This window comes from Mauremys mutica, chromosome 3, assembly GCF_020497125.1.
Source record: "Mauremys mutica isolate MM-2020 ecotype Southern chromosome 3, ASM2049712v1, whole genome shotgun sequence".
Taxonomy (NCBI): domain Eukaryota; kingdom Metazoa; phylum Chordata; order Testudines; family Geoemydidae; genus Mauremys; species Mauremys mutica.
Window position 1 is genome coordinate 188,910,786 of NC_059074.1, and position 17,471 is coordinate 188,928,256.

Consider the following 17,471-nt stretch of genomic DNA (forward strand, 5'->3'; position numbering starts at 1 on the left):
AGCAGGCCAATGCTCAAACCACTGAGCTATCCCTCCCCCCAAGAAAGTTGTGGAGGATCTCCTGCTTTAGAATAGGATGTGGGCGTGCAGGATAGACCTAAAACTAATGAAAAGGGATTGAAAGAGATCCCAGCTCAGCCCCACTGCCTTGGCTTGAATAGGGAGGGGAAGATCCTGATGACCCATCCCCTAGGGGGCAGGGGGCGAGAGAAAGGAGAGTCCCAAAGTGGTAGCTGGGTGGCCACCTCCTCAAGACTAGAGAAGAGAGAGAGAAGGATAAAGGAAAGCAGCTACAGGGCAATCACTGAAAGGGTAGTGCATGCTAACCAGTGCAGAGTTACGGTTATTTCTTGTTCTAAATACAGGTCATTTCAGATATCACTGTGTGGTGCTGTCAAATGCTAACTTTTTATTGGCAACTACAGTTCTATAGATGGGGTGTAGATGAGCGCTTTGTTGCTCGCCGTACAAATTCGCTGGAGACCACTCTTTCACACACCAGTGCCCTTTTATTTCCCAGTATATTCCCACCACCACGTCTATACAGCTATATACTGTTCAATACTGGTCAGGTAGCCCCTTAGGGAACAGCTTGCTCTTACAGCAGCTGGGAGAACAGGCCCTCACTCCTCACTTTCCTGTTCCCCCCTCCTACTTTCTTCCTGCTAGCTTTATAGGCCTTCCTCCCGGCAGGCTCACAGGTGATTGCTCTCAGGCTCCTTTAATGAGCCACACCCTGCCAGCTCCAGCCAGTTCCCCTTGATGGGAGCTATGCTAGCAGGTTCTGAGCTAATTAGCTGGTTCAGTGCCTCTTAAGCCAGCACCCTGTTACATGGGGGTATTTGGGGTAGCAGACACAAAAAGGTGAAGTGACTTACTGAAAGTCACACAGTAGGTCAGAGGCAGAGCTAGGACTAGAAGCCACGGGCTAAATTCTCTGCAGGTGTAAATTGACCCAGCTCCACTGAAATCTCTAAAGCTATGCAAATTTATGCCAATGAAGAATTTGGACCCACATCCCCAGCTCCTAGTCCACTGATCCAATCCACTGGAACCAAACTACCTCTGATAAAGCGGGACAGCTCACAGCCAGTTCTCCAGAACTGTACTGCTCTATGAACTTGGATCTCACTATGTGTGTGCCTATACGAAGAGAGCAGATAGTTTCCCACAATGCCCACTGATGTGCAATCTGTTTTGGTGGGCAGACTGGTGTGTGCATTTGAAAGCAATTCATTTACCACTTGGGGGAAAAGGAGATTAACAAACAATGGAAACAAACAAACACTTTTTTCCTCACAAAGTATTTTATTCTGTACTTCTTCTAAATCAAAGTATTTGAAAAGTATATATGAAAGTGCAGGCACAAACTCTGAGAATTGGGCTTGAAATCTAAAGTTAGAGGTGTCATTTTACCCACACATGACATTCTTGAGTTACCTTGAAAGCTTTTGGATCTTCTCTAAAAACCTGATGAAACTTCATACCCCAGTACAAATGCAGAAGTACGCTTCTGAAGTAAAACATGCTACATCTTCTTCAGAGAGCATCGAGACAGTATGGAGAAGGATCCTATTCACTTTCTTAAACCTTTCTTCAGAAATATATAACTTTTACAGGGCAATAGTGTGGTGTAAATCCCAGTGTGCTCACAGCACATGTACTTATTGTTCTCATCTGACATGGTAAATCAGCTTCTTCTTTCAAATGAGAGAGGAAAATAGTGTTGTTTATCTATGCTCCTTCTTGCCAGGACCTCACACGATGGAACATCAAGCTTTCCTGGTACAGCAGAGCAAACCTTGTTAATGATAGCTTCAGTCCGTTCAATAGAAGTCTTCTACCTCCTTCTCCTCATCCATCCAAGTCAGGATCTATTTTTGTTGCCTGGATGAGAGTAGCATAACAGTCAAGCCAAAATTGGGAGTGGTCAGCCAGACACTCACGCACGGTGCCTCATCAGACATAAAGCAGTGCGTTACTAGGGATCCCTTAGAACTCACAAACAGGCTTCTCACCTTCATGTGACTTGAAAGGAAGGGCTTTTTAAAAGGTTCTCTGAATGTTTATGGCTAAACAAACAAGAGGGTGAGTAGGCTATCCATATCTGTAAATCCCCCCCACTCCAGTGCACCAACTGAATAGTTGTAAATAAGGCAAATGCAAGACTGTACTTGAAAATAAAAGAGCAACAGAAAGCTCTCTTCTCTGCCTGGCATGGTTTCTGACTGTGTTTGCTGTCTGACAGTGTCACTGTGAATTACAGTACATTGGGTCGTTATTACATATGTGGTGGCACAGACAGCAAGAGCAACATGGGAAATCTTATGTATTTCTTTTTTTGTCACTGAATAAGTGTTGTCCTTTTCTCCGTTGCTTTTAGATCACTATAAATCCAGCTGCAGATGTTTGGAATTACATTTAAGATGTCTGACTAGCTTAACTCAGCAATGTTACTGTGTATGCACCAGACCCATCAGCTGTCTACTTGAAAAAATGTCACCCACCAGCATCAATGGATGGGGAGCTTGGTGGGGCTGGAGGCACTGAGACAGCCCCAGTTGAACAGAGGAGGAGAATGCACTGAAGGCTCATGAGAGGAGCGGGGGGGCGCTCCCCTTCAGAGTCTCTAGCCACTCATTGGCGAGAGGTGATTGGTTCCTCGCCCTTCCCTTTCATTAATTTAAACCCTAGCCTGGATGGCACATGGAGTCTCTTTTTGCTCGGTTCCAGCAGCCCCACGCTCCCCACACCATAATGGTAGCCTCTGAGCTGTATTTTGCAGATGTGGCAGGTCTGACCAATCCCATTTAGGCATCAGGAAATAATTTTTTTTCTTTCCAAATTGACAGAGACCTGGGGAGTTTGTCACCTTTTTCACAGTATCTGGGAGATGTAGTTAAATAGGAATAGGATTTAAGAATTAATTACAGTACTTGGTAAGGATGTTAGTTTGTCACAACATGTGGCTGGTTTCCAGTGCCTGGGGGTTTACTGATGGACCTTGTGCTAATATGATAAGGAAAGACCTTGTGGCCTTCATGGGCCAAGGGTCCCCTTTTAGTACCCTCTGTCCCCCTCGGGGAAAGCGGGTGGTTGGTAGGACTCAAAATTGAACTGAGGGGTAGGCTGAGGAGAATATTCTCCAAGTTATGGGTTATATAGTAGGAGTCCTGTGATTCCACAGTGGAACTACTTAAAATGCATGATAGGTGAGAGTCTGGATGACAGGGTGGGTAGCGCCCCTCCCCTGTGTTAAGTTTAATAAAGTTGTGGCGTGCTGCTTAAAACCCATTCCTGTGTTTGTCCCCTCACTCACCGCTGTGCCGCACTGAGCAGGACAGGACTCCAGGCATGTTGGGACAAAGGAACAAAATCCAGCTCGATCTCTGGGGATAATGCAGACTCAGCAAGCAATACAGCTCTTCCATTTTGGAAAAGGAAGAGTTATAAAAGCAGAGAGAATCGCTACTTTAAAACCTGATGTTGTTATGAGTATTAGAGTACTTACTGAAGGATAATGTAATTCCTAGAGCAGATAAAGAGAATTGCTAGCACAAAATCATATATTTATCTGGCCCCCTGCTCTGCAGTGTCTGACTACTTCCCAAGTATTTATCGTCATCACACCCCCACTACCCCGGTCAGGTAAAGAAGTATTATTATTCCCATTTTACAGATGGGACACTGAGACCAACGGAAGTTACAATCAAAAGTGCTCAGCACCAGCAGTTGGGGTTAGATATTCAGAAAAGCTCAGTATTCCAGGTAATGAGCCCCTCTGAAAATCTGGACATAAAAGTCCCAAAGGGAGCAGAATGCTTTTTTAAAAGCGAGCCCCTTTGACTTATGTGCTGAAGGCGATCTGCAAATCTGACCCTAATTGTGGGTGCTGAACACTTGAAAAGCCTCTAGAGTGGCACAATTACAAGGACTGGAATGCCAGTCTTCATGAGTCCCAGCCCAGTGCCTTAATTACAAGACTGGCCTTCCTCTGACCTGGTGTCTGCCATGGTCCCATATACCTAAATTTATTTTTTGAGTTAATAAGTGCATTAAACAGTATTTTTGACTTGATACTTTTTTTTATCCCTCCCATCTCTCAACCTGAGATTTTCTGTAGTATTTTCCTTCCACAAGGTGTAGAAGAGGAGCCATATGTGGATTCCCTCTGATGATATTTTTCCATAAGACCTTGTAAGCTGACGTTAATTATTTTGACTGCATGCATGTATTCATTACTGCAGACTGCTGTTCAACTGTTTTGGCTTTTTTATAAAAAAAGGTGGAGGGGGGGGATAGGGAATCTTATGCTACATTCAAATATTGTTTCAGAAAGAGATCAGTGGAATCATGTTCAGTTCTGCAAAGATCTCCAACAACTCAGAAGTCCTTCTGCAAACCGTGGCCAAAGATCAGAGTTGTTTGGTAGTTGTTTCACTGTAAGAAATACATTTAATATTAGCGGATTATTACTTGGGCACAGATGGGACCCAGCCCTGCTATGTTATTAAAATTAGAAGCTGTTCTGGTGCCTCTTCATTGTGGGGCAGGTTGGCTTTAGAAGATTTGAACACATTATCTTCAAAGTTATCTCTGTTGATATGTGAGTTGTTGACCTGCAGCAGGCAGGAGCTCAAATCAGTGCTGTACTTTTCTTTTTCCAACAAAGCCATGGAAATCTGATGGACTTGCTGGGCAATATTAAATCCCAAGCAAAAGCTTTATAAAAGCTACTTCAGAACACTATCAAATTATTAGTATGCTTTCTCATAATACAGATGGCTTCTCATTTTATTGAGAGAGAGACAGAGAGAAAGAGAGAGAGATTTTTTCCAGTCCTCTTGGGAATGATTTTATTGAAAGTATCAAAACTGGGAAGATGACTGCATCATTTCTCTGATGCCAGGGGTCAGAATCTTTGACTGGTTTGTAGTAATGTAACATATAAAAATTCACTCAGCTCTCATTCTCTGCCTTTTATTTAATGTACAATCCAGCTAGAGCCACTTTCATTTTTCACATTACTGTCCCTAACACTGAATGTTTGCCTTTTGGTGTTTTAAATATTTCCAATCATGGATCCTGAGACAGGGAAAACCTTAGGAAAATTGCCATTGGCCTAATATGCATGAATGTATAGTTGCCAATAAAACAGCATTTTGTTATTCTACCTGAATAATTGACATTGAATAAACATGTACTGCATCTCTTGTTGGAAGGCATTGTTTGAAATGTGGTTCTGCTCTGTAAAGTCTCTATATAAAATTGGCATCTTCTTACTAGTTCCCTGGGAGTCACGTCTGCATACTATAGTGATTAAAATAAGTGGTTAATACTTTAACTTCTGGTAATACTAAATAGCAAATACAGTTAAAAGACAGCGGATGTAAAAACTGTAAACAGTTGGCTTCTACTCCTTCTTGTGCATTGCCCTCAACTAGGTTTTTGGAGTTTCAGTAATGGGGCCAATCAGTTGCACCTGTGCAACCTTACTCAAGGCTTAACCCTTAGCAGGGCATAATTTGAAGACAATGTTCTGAAGGCATGTAAAAATATCCAGCAGACTCATTCTCCCTGCCATGCGTGGCTGGGGCTTTGGAGTACAAGTCTTTTGCATTGCAATACTAACATATAAAATGTTGACTGCCAAACCAAACTCACAGTGTTGAAGTTTGAATTGACATGTTGAAAGAGGGCTGGTTCAAATAGGTTCCGATTTCCTTTAGAATTGTTCACCTAGCCCCACAGTGTGACCATGGTGAAATATTCACCTTGGTTAATTATAAATAAATGTTAGAAGGCCTGTGTGGAGTTAGTTAGAGGTTCCAATCCAGTTCCTGTGGGTCAAGAGTTGTAAAAGCCACCAGCCATTTAATTCAGGGTTGAGGAACATTTGTGAAACAACACAGAGAAGCTTACTGTCCAGGATTGCTCTATGCATGTGACCCCTGGCTCCTCATCTTTGTTTTCAAGGATAAACCAATCCCAACAAGCCATTTGTAAATACCTCAACTTCCCAATTCCCAGTGCTGATCCACTACTCATAACTAGCTCTCTTAACACATCTTTCCCCGAGTCCCTTTCCCAAACATCCCACTTCAAAATGGGCAGGTTACTGAAGTCTGCCTGAGTGCCCCAGACATCATAGGGCCCAAGAAAACCAAGGACCAGGACTTATTGCTCTGCTTCAGTCTATGCCTTCTCTATTCTGTGTATAAATTTAGTGGTGACTGTAATCCTACACATTTCCCAAGCGAAAAACTCACTTAAAATATTATCAACAAATAAATGCTACCAGTATCCTTCTGACATCTGGATTTGGTAGCTAATTCACAAATGATTGACTACCCGGTTGTGAGAGCATAGGGAACCTCTGTGAGCAATTGTCAACACTAGAATAGTAGAAAAACCAATTGTTAAGAACTGAAAACAATAGCAAAGAAGAAAGTCCTTGAAGGAACAGGGCAGAGGGTCTGCTCTAAGCATAAATTTATGAAAATGCTTGGCCAAAACAAAAAAAGATGGCAGCATCATTTCACATATGTGCTCCTCATAGTTGGTTATTATTATTCCAATTTTTGACACTTGAATGAAATGTGGTATAATTGGGCTTCATAGCCACTGCTTCAGGCGACATCAATTGCCTTTTTTAAAAATGATGATGGCATTGATGGAGACTTTTTTTCCCCTGAATTTGCTGTACTCTCAGTGTCACTTGCACAATACATGGAAGGGGCATTGTACTCCTGGGAGGGCCTGCAATGCTGGGGGACTGATCCTGTGAAGAAATATGAGATGAAGAAGAAAAGGAAACATACTATAGGATGTTACACTACTGCTAGTCCCATGATATTCCTCCCTCTCGTCTCTCTCTAGCCTTTTCTTTCCTGTAGCTCAGACATTTCCCCTCACTTTCCTGTTGTATCCTCTGAGCAGAGAGAATACTGTCCCCTGCCCTTTTTAATTTGATTCAAGTTTGAATTCTGTCAAGTTTGAAGGACTTGAAGCTGCCAAGAAAGGAAAATCGTCTCCTATACTGTTCACTTCTACCATAAAAACCACCTTTTGTTTGTTTTTATTTGTGTGCTGCATGTTTGGTTGGTTTTGTTTGATTTTGGGAGGTGGGGTTGCAAAAGAGAGACTGAAGCTTGTAAGTTTTAAAGGTTCTCTGAGCAGGAACAGGAAAGATTTTTGCTTTTGCCGTAGGAATTATTTGTTTCAAGGTGAACATGGAAGTTTTCAAAAATAAAGCTGAAAGTGCCAAAGAGAATAAGAGAAAAGAATGAACATACCGAGGGGTGAATCTTCAGGGGTCTGTGTGGGAGGCTGAGTTCTGCTCCATGCAGCTGAGAAGGGGGGATTAAAAGCTGCTGGTATGTTACCTACTTCTCCCCAATCCAGGGGCTGCTTCTGCCCTGGCACAATTTATAGTTGTTGCCCTACCAACCACCTGCTTAAAATTTCAGTAGCCCCAAAGGGACCATCCACGGATCAGATCACCAGAGTACAGCAGCATTCCAGCCACAACCCCACCACCAAGGCCACAAAGTTGCCTCTTCACCACCTGGGGATTCCCTGGCTCTAGGCGAATTCCAGCCAGCTGGTTAACCTGTTTATCTAAGCTTTGCACTCTCATTGGGATGGCTGGTGGAACAGGGGACCAGGATTTGGCCCTGTATATATAGATTCAATAAACAAACCCTGAATCCAAGCACACCCATTTGCACCTCTAGCACTATAATAGGCCAGAGTGAAACATTGCCAAAGGATGGAACCATTCAGAGCCCAATCCAGGCATCAGTTCCTCAGGCCTATTACTTCTTCATCTACTTCCCAGGCAGATCCTGAGTTCAAGATTCCCTGTTTCCACTGTGACAGCTGGTAAGATTGCAAATACCTGAAGCAGAGCTCAAAGCTGCCTGTATGTCTTCAGGTTTCAGAGTAGCAGCTGTGTTACTCTGTATCCGCAAAAAGAACAGGAGTACTTGTGGCACCTTAGAGACTAACACATTTATTTCAGCATAAGCTTTTGTGGGCTACAGCGCACTTCTTCATAGAATCATAGAATCTCAGGGTTGCTTCGGATGCCTAGAATGGAACACACAGACAGGAGATATTTATACATACAGAGAACATGAAAAGGTGGAAGTACCCATATCAACTGGAAGAGCCCAATCAATTGAGATGAGCTATCATCAGCAGGAGAAAAAAAACCTTTGAAGTGATAATCGAGATGACCCATAGAAGGTACTCCTGTTCTTTTTGTATGTCTTCAGCTGTAGCAGAGCAAAGACACAATCCTGAACTCTGATACTGGCAAGTAACAAAGGGGAAACTTTTTTTCAAATGCATCGCTTTAAAATGGAAACCTTGGTGCAATTTTTAAGTGTAGATGTTTAACTAGTAATGATTTAGGACCTTAAACAATTTTTAAACATTCTTTTTAACCAAACCTTTGCAGTTAACCTTTAACAGTTTCCAGTTTATGGAATCTTTTACAAGAAGGAGCAGGAAATCAATAACTCTAAGCAAAGCAAAAGCAACAGCAATAGCATCAGCATGGTCCATATTGTATTGGTGTGCCAGCACTAGCGATCACTTAGAGCAAGCAGGAACCTGGAAGCAAAACAGCTATGTTCTCTCTCTGGTTTACTTTTGCATTTTAAATTGGTTCACCATTAAGAGAAGGGAGAGTGAAGCACACTGAGTCACTATCAGCTAGGGAAGGAACATGGAATGAAAGATGTTTGTATGTAGAGTATGGCCTAAATCCATTGATTTAAAAGCGATCATTAGTTTGTGTATTGCGAGCAGGATTTAGACCTGTATTTGGTCTTGATGTATTTGTATTTGGTCAAGGCTTTTGTTGTAGTTTTATAGAATTTAAGGAGCACAAGCCAGAGAGAGACTTAATGTCGGCCTACCCATCTATCCATCTCATCGTCTCTCTCTATGCAAAAAATCCCCATCTTTCAGTACGTTCGGCTCTCCAATGCTTTTGTCTCACATGTTAAAGAGTTGGATGTGAGGTCAGGCACTAACCGTTTCATGTGGACAGAGTAAGTCAGTCCAGATCTTCTTCTCTTCCTCCCCTTAATTCCTCTGAATATCCTACTATGGAAACCGCCTCCTTTGTGGCAATGGGGGCTTTCTTTGTAAACAGCACACTGCTCAAATGTGGCAAAAAGCAGTCTGGGGACTTCCATGGGACTGCTGTGTATACGTTAGGTGTATGTGTGGGGATCGATTGTGTTCAATCCTGCATTCTTCTCCCCGTAACCAGCACTGAATCCTTTTTTGATCTTGGGAAAATCACTTTAACCTCTTTGACTCCGTTTCCCCATCTGTAAAAATGGGCCAATTATATTCATCAGGGTGTTGTGAGAATGAATGAGGTAATGTGTGTAAAATACTTTGAGAGGAAAAGCTCTTCACTTTATAGCAGGCTCAACATCGTTATTATGTATTATTCTAAGGGATTCATTGCTCTCAGCACACTTCTGCCAAAAGATGCACTGAAAGTTATATAAGTGGCACAGAAACTAGGTTCCATAGTTTTGTTTGTGTGGTGGTTTGGGGTTTTATTTGGGAGGGGGTGGGTGTGAGTGGGAGGGCAGGGCAGGAGAGAAGATGGTGTTGAGTTGTGCTTTTAAAGGTGGAACCAGGTACAAGAATCTCCAGGATAACATCCATAATGCAGCATTAACAATATGAACTCGGAGGAAATGCACAGTTGTACTTACTGTGTAAACTATTCCCGCAAACATCAATATACAGCTCTCTATCCTTTAGGATTTCTTTCTGTTTTCTCTTTCTCTCCCTCTCAGCTTTAACAAACATAAAAGTGAACATAAAAGACAAAGATAGATGCATTATGCTGATATAGGCACAAATATTATGCATAAATGCTTTGTATGATGCAGTGGCTATGTACCAGATTTGCTCCAATCTCACCCTCCAGTTACAGCGACTTTCCATATGGTGCAGCTTGCATTGTACACTCCCTCAGGTTCATGTGAAAACTACTGTGAAAGCAGAGTCATTGATTTTTGTGGGTTTAGTGCCAGAGCAATTTTAGATGGTACGAGGCTGATTTCTTTGACTTTCACTTTTCTGCTCTTGATACTGCTGTGTCAAACTCAACACCTTTCACAACACTATCCTCCTCCTCAGAATAACAAAGCATTCATCACCTCCTCCTCCTCACTAGCATTGTCAGCATCAGTGGCGGGAGGGTGCTACAAGCAGCTGTATTTGTTTTGACAGTGCCAACTTTAGAAAGAATCTGCTGGCTTCGATGTATGTGTGTACATATATATATTGTGTGTCTTCTTTTGCAAAGGAGGAACAGTAAGGCTGCAGCCTCTGGGCTTTAGACTCCTCATGCTATGCTAGTCATTGTGTTGATACAGAACATATCTCAGATTGCAGACAACTATTTAGATGGAGGGAGTTTTTCAAGTCTTCCAATTAGTCTGTGATAATGGTATAGGTAGTAAAGATTTTGTTTTTCCATTCCACTTTAATATATATACTGAAAGCTCAGTTTTGATCTTAGGGACATGGCCGTATAGCACAATATATCATCTAAACCCAGTTACTGTTCATGCCTAAGCGTATGAGAGCAGGATCAGAGTATAAAGTTCAGCCAACAAGGATCTCAAAAATTCTGTACACAGAGATGCTCAGTGTCCAGCATGTAGAGAGAGCTCTTATTATAGTTCTAGTATATTGTTATTGAGGATTTCTCATTTTTTCCCCCTCAAAGAATTAGTCCCACAAGCTCTACTGCCAGGAATGAAAATTTTGTGTCAGAAACACTGATTGATTGGCTCAGTCCTAAGGCTTCGGTGTATAGAAGGTATTTTGATCCCAGACATTCACTAATACTTAATAAGCAGGGAATGAAACATTTGAGAATGAAGATGAGACTTTTGTGTATTTTTTAAGGTCAAGTTTTGTCCAAAGAGCACAATGCTGTTATTCCCTCTGAGAAATAAGAAAAGTTCTTTGAAATCAAGTGTATTATTTTTAGCATCTTACAAACACATGCCAAAATTATTAATTTAACTAAAGTTTAAATCGTGTCAAAATGAGAATAGGTTTATATCTCTACCATTATACTAGAGAAATGACTAACTTTGGTCTTGATCCTCCAAATAGTTATGCGCATGCTTCACTTTACATGTGATCAGTCTTGCTGAAGTCAATCTGATTGTTACAAAGATATTTGTCAATATATCTTTTATAAGATTTTAACTAAAACCTATCCCTCCTGATTTTTCCCCTTCTAGCTCACCATGTGCAGAGCACACAAATACATCTTTTGCATATTTGTTTATTTTACGGCTCAAGCATACTGGGCTGTTAGCACGGATATATTTATTAAAGAATAAGAAACAATTAAGCATTTCTTTGGGAGGAGGGAGTTACATTTAAAAATAAACTTAACCAAACTGCAAAAAAAAAAGAGCCTTCCAAGAGGCTTCAGTTCCAAATTTCAGCCTCATCTATGTGCATATTCCCTGTATACTCAAACTTTTGTGTGTGAATTTTTCATTCACTAACACCTGCTGGTGATAGGCTGCATGGCTAAGATTTTTTTAAAGTGCTTGATCCACAGAAGCTTCTGTTGTTGGAAAAGTCTGGACATTTCATTTGATTTAAGGGTTAACATTTTCAAAAGTACCTAAGTGCAAGATTTTTAACTGTAATTAGGTGCCTACAGATGAAGACAGATGCCCAGTGGTGTTTTCAAAAAGCCTCTAGGTGCTTAACTGGGAGTTAAGCATGTAGGTGCTTTTGAAAATCCCACAAGGGGGCAGATTTTTAAAGATATTTAGGCACCTTTTTGGTATCTAATTAGGTAGGTACCTAATTACCATTAAAATCTGTTAAAGGTCTCTTTCGTAAATGGGACTTTGGTTCCTAAGTCACTTGGGTGCTTTTGAAAAGTACTTGGGAGCCTATTTTAGAGCTGAGGTCTTTTGGAAAGCTGGCCATTTAGCTAGGTGAATTTAAGAGCTACTTGGTGCTGAACTTTTTTGAAAATTTCACATTACAATGCACCAAATGCATTTGCACAAATGTCTTTTGCAAGGGTAACTTTTATAATTCTTGTGCACAAGTGATAGGAACTTTAATGAAAAAAAAGGAAGTTCTGTTGAGGGGTCTTTGAAAATGGAGATTTGTATCATAATCAATGATTTTCAAGCTTTTGCATACATGACACTGTTTCTTTTTACCTCATAGCATGCATGCTCAATGCCCATGACTTTTTTTTTCTTTGCTTCCAAAATATGGGAGATACAGTGAAATTAGCTTTGAAGCTATACATCATGTCCTGCCCAGTGATGCGGGGGGAAATCCTGCTTTCACAGTACAAATTATTACCCTGCCCTTGGATGAGATAGGAACATCGTGCTTCTACACCAAAGGAACACGACATTATCTTTGAATTTCAGAACATTTCTTTGGATAATTAAAATTTCTACCCAAGAATGTGCCAAGGTTTATAACATACATCTGCAACAGAACCTATGTTCAGTCTGCATATGCCCTGTTCCCCAGAGACAAATCCTGCACTTGTCTGACCATAAGCTCTTTGCCAGCAGAACCAGGGCATTTCTGCAGCATGGGGACTAATAAAGGGGAGGACTGTACAACACAGGGGCCTGTGGGCTGCAGCATGCAGGATTCAGCACATGGGCAGGGCTGAAGGATATGCTACTGACCAGATCGTACCATCCTCCTTGCCAGAGTGGGTGGCCACATAATCTATTCTAGTTATGCATCTAGAGTAGTCTTCCTTCCACCTCCCCCATTCCCATGTATTTTCCCAGTGTCTGGACTAACAACTTGTGTGAAGCTTCTGGGGAGAGCCACACTTAGGGGGGCATACATTTTTGCTCACCCTTTTGTGCCCTTGTTTTCAAAATCTGCCTGTAAAGCACCAGTTTTGGAGAGTCCTTTACAAACAGAAAAAAAAACCAAAAACTTTTCATACAATTTTATTCTTAGTGATGAAAAATAACGTTTCTTGAATTAAGTTCCTTACAGTCCCTATTTTTCTGAGAATGATGGTCTGGGAGACAGAAATTCTGTGGTCTATTTCCAGCTGTGCAATATACTCTCTGAGTCTCCTTGTACCACTTAACCACTCTGTGCCTCTGTTTTCCCATCTATGGAAGGAGACTACTGCTTACTTGCCTCCCACAAGTGTTGTGAGATATAATTCATTCATATTTCTAAGGCATTTTGAGCCCCTCAGTTGGAAGGTGAACTATAAGTGTCAAGTATTACAGTATTATTGATTAATATATTATTTTTGAAGATAGAGAGAGATGCTTAAATGTTGGTTTGTGGCAACAAATTCATGCCTTGTGTACACAAAATCAGATGCACCTATGCACACATTTTTGTGGGTACAAAAAAGCTTCTACTTTAAAAAAAAGTGGGTCCCCTGAGATGGTCTTTGTTCCAATGCTCTAGGGGAAATTGCCAGGAATGCATGAACAGGGCTTCAATGGAAAATATGTATGGAGAAATTTGAAGGAGGGGAAAAACTGGCTCAAATAAGTAATGCACTTTATTTTTCTTCCACATTCTTCTCCTTAGTTCAGATTCAGCATGAAGTTTTCACTGTGGTCTTGCTTAAGACTGAGCTGTCTGAGGTAGATACAGGAAAAGTAACTGGTCACATAAAAAGAACTATAACATGGAATACTGCTAGCTCCTTTGTTTTAACATTAAACTACATAGCCTTGACCTCAACCCACAGGTAGCTTTAACGTCCCTGTCTATTGTCAGATAGCGGTATGAATGTGTTATAAAATTAAATAATGTTGCATTGTGTTGTATGACTAGCACTTACATGCTAAATTATCACAGCTTTTCCTGACCTTGGCAGCATTATAGGGTTCATATTTTCACATTGATGAATTGTTCTTAAAACAATTTCTGCAATGTTTTAAGCACACAATTTTCTCTAACCTTATAGAAACACAGTTTCTGCCTCCTTGTATTATTATTATTTTTCAAAGACCAGGCTCAATGCAATGCCTATTGAAGTCAGTCAATGCCTATTGAAATCAGTGAATGTATTACCCATTGAGCCCAAACTTGAACTCCTTACTCAGACTCAAACTATTGGATTTTGGCCTGAGAAAGGACAACAGGATCAGGTCTATAGCTTTTATGTACTTCAAAGGAAAATCCTTTTATTAAAGTTTCAAAATCCTCTAACATTCTCTTTTAATATCCAAGACCAGTGATGCATTATACAAACTTGTGTTTGTTTAAAGATGCCAAGGTAAAATCTATTCAGGCGTTGGAACTGACACCATTAGGAGCATCAATATTTTTAGAGTAGAATGCATTGAGGTAGTTATGCTAATTATTTCCCATTAATCCAAGTTGTAGTTGTTGACTGTCCATCAGCTGAGGCCTTCTCTTTATGATGAATATTGTATTTTTTGAATATTTTTGGCAGAACATTGTATAAACTGAAAACTGCATATTATGGCTTCTTTTATCCATTTATTGGATCCAAACATGGCATTTGCATAGCACATTTGAAATTCACATTTAAATAATCCTTGTGCTGTGCTTCTCCCACATGGGATAACCATGTTCTTTTGACAGAGTAGTTTGCAGTCAATGCTGCATAAAGGAATCCACAGGAACCAAAAGAAAGAATGGCCAAGGCTGGGAACTGGATGGTTCAAGGAAATGGTCATGCATTAGAGAGTTTTTCTTCTGTAGGTCATCTGTTCATATCTAATCCATCTTTTCATAGATTCCTAGATTCCAGAAGGGACCTTTATGATCATCTAGTCCAGGGGTCGGCAACCTCTGGCATGCGGCTTGCCAGGGTAAGCACCCTGGCATGCTGGGCCAGTTTGTTTACCTGACGCGTCTGCAGGTTCAGCCGATTGTGGCTCCCACTGGCCACGGTTCATCACTCCAGGCCAATGGGGGCTACGGGAAGCAGCGTGGGCCGAGGGATGTGCTGGCCGTGGCTTCCTGCCGCCCCCATTGGCCTGGAGCGGCGAACCACGGCCAGTGGGAGCCGCAATCGGTCAAACCTGCGGACATGGCAGGTAAACAAACTGGCCCTTCCCGCTAGGATGCTTACCCTGGCGAGCCGCATGCCAGAGGTTGCCAACCCCTAATCTAGTCGGTCCTTTTGTACAAACCAGAATACAGAAATTCCTGAAAAAAAATCCTTTTGAGCTAGAGCATATTTGTTAGCAGCTGAAAGCCATGAGTGTGTAAGAGCTGTTCAATGGCTTTGCTGGTAAGTTTAGTGATCTCAGTCCATTTCCTAGAGCACTGGCATCCACTGTCAACAATAAAGGTTACCACACATGGCACTAATTGTCTCCCATGTCAGCAGTCTCAGCAGAGAATCCTAGGATTGAATGGGCATGGAATGGTCCCCTTCAGGGTCAGCCAGGGTATTGGCAAAGCAGAGTGGGAACCGTGCTCTGCACTGATTGTGCTGTGCCATGGCTCCCAGGGGACCCAGACAGGGGTAAGGGGGCCGAGGCTGGGGCCACAACTGGGGGTGGGTCTGGGGCCAGAGCTATGACCAGAGCCCTGACCAGGGGCCTGAGGCTGGGGGTGGGGCCAGGCATGGGGCCAGAAACCGAGGCCCTGGCTCAGGGAGGGAAGAGCAGAGCTGGGGGTGGGGCAGGGCTGGTGGCACTCCCTCAGGGCCCCTTCGTGCCCCCCAAATGTTCCTCCACACCCCTAGCAGGCATGCCCCACAGTTTGGGGACCTCTGCTGTAGATAAACAGAGAACTGCAGGATCTGAACTTTCAACTTTTAAAACTGATGCTTTTTTTACTGTTTGCAAAAATAGCATGTGGAACTCCCTGCTACAAGAGATAATTGATGTTAAGAGTTTAGCAGAATAAAAAAATGATTGGCAATTTCTAGGGATAATGAGAACATCTACAGGTATATTCATTTTTTTAAAAATTACGGGATATTAAACCTTCATTCTTAGGGCATAAGCCATCCACTACATTCCTTGTGTTAGTTAGGAAGTTACTTTCCCTATCGAAGCTTATTTTGTAATTATCCATTACAGGGCATCTTGCATCTTCCTCTGAAGCATCTATTACTGGCCACTGTGTAAAATAGGATGTATTGCTGATCTGATCCAGCATGGCAATCCCTAGATTTCTATCACTGTTAATTAAAAACTGTTTTCAGTTGGTTATCCTGCAAAAAATGGCAGGGGGGGGAGAAGAATCAAATAATTTCAACAAATTATTAATGCAACATTAAAACGAGAGAAAGGAAGAAAGCGAAAACTAAAGATGTGGTTGTAGTCTTTTGTTATAGATAGTTCTCAGTACAGTGCCACATAAACAGATTAACTACAGTGTTTATTCAGTGTGAAAAAGCAGTTCCAAGAGCCCCAGGTGCTTGCCAAGTCCATAATTGTACCTCCTTAAATACTTTCATTACTTGGAAGTACAATAAGGGAAGCAGGGACACATGCTTTCCATTTTCTTGTCAACAAAACACCTCCAAGAAATTAAACTCTATTTTCTCTAGAAATTTTCAGCGAGTGTTTTTCTTTTTCCTTTCTTGGAGAGGTGGGAGGAACACCTTAGAGGGGATTGCAAAATGACTTCCCAAATAAAGGGCTTTCAGCATGCAAGAAGAAAAGGATTGAGCTAAAAGGGTAAGATTTACTTTTATTAAAGTTTCATTAAATTAAGGAGCCCATCAGAGCATGCAGCATTTAAACAAGGACTCTACATTCTCAACAGATGGAAAACTAAAGAGCTGAAGCTTTGTATAGAGTTAGGTCCTGTCTATATTTCTATCATCTCATCAGTACTAGATCAGCCAGTGAGTGCTGCTAGCAACAGCTGTGTTTAAGCATGTATTCCCCATAGAGCAATGCTGGCAGGTCATAGGTACCATAAGAACATGTGATGGCCAGCTTCCTGGGACCTTGGTCTGGCCTGCTCCTTGCTACAAAATTTTACTGTATTTAAGTTTGTCAGCAATGGTGTTAGACGCCATGATGCTGAACATGTTTTCTCCTGGCTTACACTTATCACTAAACCAGCACCAGCAGCATGTCAGCTAACGTGATAGCCAGCAATCATGCTCAGACATGGTAGAATTTTGTTGTGTAGACCAGGCCTCAGTAAAAGGTTATCCCTCTCTTGACCTTGCTTTGCTATCCCTTCCCCCAACTGACAAAGGGACAAGAACTTGTTCTGCCCCTACAGTCAGAAGCAAGTCCCTTCCCTCAGCTTTGCTTTAACATTCCAGTGAGAAACAATCCTCTGGAGACAGCAATATGTCCTCCGCTCCTACTGAGAAAGAGAAACATCAGCTGGCAGGTCTTGTGCAAGTGCTATTTGGGTCTTCTAAATGTAAAAGGCTAGACACCACTGAAAGCAGGCCATTTGTGGATGGCCCAGGATGTGATCTGCAT